Source organism: Hevea brasiliensis, chromosome 12 (genome assembly GCF_030052815.1).
Source record: "Hevea brasiliensis isolate MT/VB/25A 57/8 chromosome 12, ASM3005281v1, whole genome shotgun sequence".
In the NCBI taxonomy this organism is placed as follows: domain Eukaryota; kingdom Viridiplantae; phylum Streptophyta; class Magnoliopsida; order Malpighiales; family Euphorbiaceae; genus Hevea; species Hevea brasiliensis.
Window position 1 is genome coordinate 19,710,940 of NC_079504.1, and position 6,155 is coordinate 19,717,094.

The 6,155-nt window shown below is 30.1% G+C and overlaps 1 long non-coding RNA gene across 1 annotated transcript; it reads right to left on the reverse strand.

Annotated features, from left to right (window-relative positions):
- Positions 1-4,851: 4,851 nt before the first annotated feature.
- Positions 4,852-5,913, reverse strand: LOC131171351 (uncharacterized). Its single transcript, XR_009142022.1, has 2 exons — positions 5,701-5,913; positions 4,852-5,171 (listed from the first exon to the last, which is right to left on the reverse strand). It is a non-coding gene; the product is annotated as an uncharacterized LOC131171351 (long non-coding RNA).
- Positions 5,914-6,155: the final 242 nt, after the last annotated feature.

A 6,155-nucleotide genomic window follows, 5' to 3' on the forward strand; every position in this document is an offset into this window, starting at 1 on the left:
TCACTTGAACCAATGGCAGTTATGGGAGTTTCAAAGTTAACATAAGGAACTTCTGAGTCAATTGAGTTATTAGGTGTGAATTGGTCAATGGTCCTGAAGAAATGAAAATGGAGCATATTAAAAATGGATTTTGATGGCGAAAAGAAAAGAGAATTGGACACGAAATGCGCTTAGTAATTCATTAATACTTTAATCATAAAAAAGGGTCCATTTACAGCACTACACTTGTCACCATGGACAAAATGATCAAGTGTTGACAACAAAATATACTTTACTCGAGATTGAGGACAGGAATGTCTTCTGCTTCCCAATTATCCAGCTCTTGCCCCTCAGTGATTGGTGAGATCAGTGTCTCGGACAGGGAGTCCAGTTGTATGACATCAATGGAGGGTTCTTCAGGAAATTCTTCACCTTTTTCTAGATTCTAAATGATTGGCTTGGTGAAAACATCTGTGATTTTCGGGACAACTTTCATTTTCCCAAATCTCCGGTCAACCCTTTGATCCCGGAGCATATTCCTCATCCAGAATCTCCCATCCATGAGAGCATCTTCCTCATATCCCAAACCGAAACAGCCAATTTTCTGAATAGCCGGTATTAGTTCAACAATTCCCTAAAATGCGGTGCCCAATCCCTTGCCCTTCTCATAGCCACTTTTCAACATTACCTTCGCAACCATAGTCGCAGCCCCCTCATCCCTCGGGGTAGTTCCTTGTAACTCCAGTGTTTGGAAAGAGCTTTCTAAGCACCTTTCAGTTGTTTCTACATAGGGAATTCTTCTTCTCTTTTCTATACTGTGTGATTGTGCGATTTTTGTATGTTCCTTAAATTTGCGTGCCTGTTATAACATAATTTTCATACAAATTCATTGAAACCATCTCACATGCAGTAATTGTCTGAAGTGAGTTGCAGTTAGGAAGATGACGACAACAATGATAATGATGATGATATTAATAATAATAATAATAATAATAATTCATAAAAAATATACATACCTATATTTAATGATCCACGCAAGAAATTGACTATGAATGTGAATATTATATTGATAAATATACAAACATAGCTAATGGTAATACTATATCATGCAGAGCATTCGCATAAATCACAGGGTTTATCATAGAACGGTGGAAGCTAGAGGACCTAGAGAGTACTGAAAATCGCTTCTATGTGAATAACGTCAATTAGAAAATAAGAAGTATATTAAAGTTGTTTCTTTTTGTCACTTTGCTATGATAAGAAGATACTAATTTCGTAACAGGTGTGTCGGATACACTGGAAAGCAGAGCTCCTATACACACACATCTCTGGATATGAATATACAAATTAAAATTTCACAATAATTTTTGTTCAAAATTCATTCAAACTATTGTATCCATGCACATATCAGTGAATCATCAAAGACAAAAAGCAGATATACCCACCAAGAAAGAAAATCACATTTGACATGAAAATTTCACTACGTGTATATATAATGCCAAAATTTTTTGTGGTTTGATATTCAATGAGCAGTTCGTTCACTTAAAAATATATATAATGAATATGCAAATTGAATACTTTGCAATCTAAGATCATGGGTTCAAATCACAAAATGTTGAATTATGTACTTCAGAAAAAAATGTCAACATGTCTCACATCCAAACATAGCCTTACAATTTTAAAAGCTAGTTTCATATCTTCTCTATACTTGAGGCAACGTGTGGCTAATGCTATTGAAAGCGCCACCTAAGAACAAATAACAGAAGACATGGTAAGAATTCAATGATTGTAATATTTATTAGTGACAAAAACAAGGGGAATTTGGGGGTTGACATACAATCACTTTGGTACAAGTGTTCACTTTACTCTTTTAGGTTGTGGTTGTTCTTCTTCCACATAATCAGATTTGCCATCTGCAATGATAGTAATGCAATCCAAGGGGAAGGAGTTTTCCCTGCTTCTCTTCTTGTTGGTGTCTGTTTCCATCGCTTGTAGGAACTCTGGCTTGGTTGCTCCATATTGTAATAAGAACTTCCTCTGTTTTATGCTTGCATTGCATTGTGCTGTTCATCTTTGGAATACGATAGTTGGATCCCACACATTTTCACCTTTAACATTTGCGCACTTTTGAATTCTGGCAACTTATCCAATGCTCATTAGTTGTACTACCCTAGTGTATTGGCACTTTCTCTTTATTAAAGTGATTCTTTTGAATTACAAGTGGACTGTAAGATCTCCAGCTCCTCTCCTATGTAAGAAACTCTTTATATGTTAAAATCCACATAATGAAAATAATATTAGCTCTTCTGTAAACTTTATATGTTAAAATAATAGTGCACTTTTAAATCTCCCTCCCTCTTGAAAATCAAAAATCATATTATGATCATATTTCTCTCCACAGATGCATAAGTATACTCTGCATTTACTCGCATAAGTATTTCTCTTTCACCCGACGCGGCATGGCATTTTCCTAGTAATAAACTCTTTCCCCCTTTACTACTACTTGGACCTCACGCCCAACTCAACCCATTATAAAATATTAATTTTATAAGTTTAATATTATTACATATCTTTATGAGATATTTTCTAAATGAAAATAATATTTACTAAACACTAAAAATGATTTACTAATTGAATTAATAAAAATACTCTTTAATTTAAGAAAAGGAATATATATTTTAATGTAAAATATTACTTTATAAATTTATAAAAATTAAAATATCATTCATAAAAATCATTTAGACTTTATTTCGAAAATTAACCACTTAATATAAAATAAATTTATTTTTATATTATCATAATATCAAATTTAAATGGTCATTTACTTCAAAATTGTATATATTTAAATAAGTTTATATAAATATTAAAAGTTGTATTAAAGAAAAAAATTATTGTACAATATATTTTTAAATTATATAACTTAAATTTTCATCAACGCATTTATGATATATACTTTTCTGTTATAAAATTTCAATTTATTAAAGTTTTTAATTAATATATACAAAATTATATGTAAAAATTAATAACAAATATGAAATTATGAATAGAAGAATTTATGCAATAATAAAAAAAATTATGAATAATAAAAAAATTGGGAGAAAAATTATTGCACTAATAAGACAGATATTTTGAAAAACAAAAATGAAAGATATTATTGATAAATAATAATACATATTGTTACTTAATTATATATTACTAGAATATAATGAAGTGTTTTTTTTTGTCTATATAGTTTTTTTTTAATTTAAATCTTTACTTTATTTTTCTTAATTTTGTTGTATTATCATATTTTCTCTGAAGAAAATTTTCTATTTGTTTCAATATTTATTAATTAATTAATATGTAATTTTTTTCCAAAATTGCATATAAAAAAAATTAAATAATGAATACATACAAATAAGTATAGACAACAAGCAATGCAGGTTATATATATATATATATATATATATATATATATATATATATATATATATATATATATATATTACATCAACTAAACTACTATATACAATTATTTCTTGCATTAGCTTAAACTATATTATATTAACATAAAATAATAATAATTATTTTTTCATTTTATTATCTTTTACACAATAAATTATGTAAAGTCTTTTTTAAAAAAGCAAAAACTAAATATGATTATGTGAAAATTCAATTAAATTCTGTTCTTATAAATTATTTATTCAAAACGAAGCCTTAAAAAGTTAATATATATTAAAGTGTAAAGGAAGGGGAATAAATGGCAATATGGCACATTAGATAATATATTTACATATATTCATGCAAATAAAAAGAGAATTACAAAAAAAATATATATATATATATCTTTTTTAAAAAATAAATCATAAAAAAATATATTATGAACAAATGATATATTTTACATGAAAGTAATATGATTTTTTGGTTCCTTCTTAGAGTGTTACAAAAGGACCTAAGCTCCTATCCTACAAAAGGTTCTATATTCCTCTCTAATTTCAAGGTTTTTTCTTGGTTTCTTACAAAAGAATCTAGAATCCCTTCTAATTTCTTAGTTCATTCTTGAAAGCTTACAAAAGAAACTACACTCATCATCTAATTTCTTAGTTCCTTTTTAGAATCTTACAAATGGATCTATACTTTTGCTCTAATTTTTTTTTATTATCCATAATTTTTTTTTCGTTCCCTCTTAGAGTCCTACAAAAAGGACCTATACTCATGCTGTAATTTCTTGGTTCCTTATTGAAGTTTTAAAAAAAGACCTGCATTCACACTCTAATTTCTTGGTTTCTTCTTGAAGTCTTACAAAAGGATTTGTACTCTTGCTTTAATTTCTTAGTTACTTCTTAAGAGTCTTAAGAGTAGAATTGTAAAATGAATCCAAATAGGTGATGAATCTTCACATGAGATTGCGTTATCAATGCAATTAACTATACTAACCTAGGCCTTGTATCTTCTTCAGATTTTTTTTTCTACCTTGTTTTAAATACCAACGAGAAAAGGTAAATATGTGAAAGGGCTAAGGAATTTTTATGTTGTGATTATTTACTGTTGCTTCCAGCAAGTTTCAATGAGAATAATATGTAAATGCGGAATACTGACACAAATAGATAATTAGAAATTGTCAAGTTTTCCTTTGCAAAGTAGACGAATGAATTCCCTTGCAAGGTAGACGAATGAAACTAAAAAGAAAAAATTGAAATACTTTAACTGGGTAGGACAGGTGAATTCACAAACTTGAGATGCTCATTATATCTCATTTGTGGCAATTGTAGTATATATATAAACAAAAGGAAATTGCATTAAGATAAATCATTGTAAGAAATCATGAGTAACATGACCTCACTTCTGGAGATTAAACTAAAACTAAATTATGTGTTAAGCAATGGACAACAGTGCAGGAACCCACTCCCGGAGATTTGACTAAAAACTAAATTGTATGTGTTGAGCAATGGACAACAGTATTCACTGATTTACAAGTAAAAGAAATAGAGCAGAATTAATTAAGAAGAAAATTTACAATCAGTGACAATAGAATCAAAATAAGAGAGATCAGGCTGATTGGAGTGGAGAGCTTGTACCAACAGCAAAGAATCAGACTCTAAAATTACATTGCGAAAGCCATTGTAAGTACGTGTGCTACACCATACGCCTGATTATCAAATAATCAAAGCTCCTCCAATAAAATCGAAGCATCTTCAAAGGAATCTCAGCGACTGCATCCAGAAAGGCACAAATCAAAACATATCCACATTCGATGTTAAATATCTTTGATGTATCTAAAACCCACCTGCATGATGCAAAGCAGGCAGAAAGGAGACAGGCAAGAAATATATTAGCGCTTCAAAAATCTGATAATCTCAATTCTTGACCTGATTGAGCATTGACCACGAGCCTCATGCATCATCAAGGAACAATAATGAAACTAAAAATAAAAAGTAAATACTTCCCTCAATGAGCGAAAAACAATACATCAATATTAACCCCGCTAATTCTGAACTTAAAATAAGATTAAAATTACAGAAGCACATATAATATTTGCTTCATCCACATTGCAACTATTATTATCAGTTTGCAGGTTTTATTTTTTATATATGATAAAAATTTGCAACAGATATAAATTTCCCTCATATGCAAATGCACCAAAATTACAGTGTAATTATATCATGTTCTCATTTTTAAACATTCACAACATGGCAGTGATCTTATTATAGAAAACAACAACAATTGCTACATTTAACGCACCTGCAAGCATTTAAGATGGACAAAATTTCCTGCTTGCCACTGTAATTTTCTTGAGTTCCCATGTAAGTGACAACATTAGGCTTGATTCCCTACTTAGTCATCTCATCAAATAAAGTTACAGCAGATTTCACTAATCCATTCTTGCACAGGGCATCTATAAGATCAGTATAAGGAACAACATCAGCATTCAATCAAGGTTGAATAAGTTAATAAATTAGGATATGTGCATGCCTCTTTCATCAATCATGCTAAGAGCTTCTTGGAGAGGGAGAGCTTCAGCGATTTTCGGATCATGTGGACCAAGAAGCTCAATTTAGCAAGTCTTAATCAGCTGTCCTCTCTAATCACAAAGAACCCAACCGGCTCAATTTTGTTATGATCCGGACGGGGAGAAGCTTCTGTATTGCATTTCAAGAATCTCGAAGCAGGCTTGGGCCATTTCAACAAATCAGCCA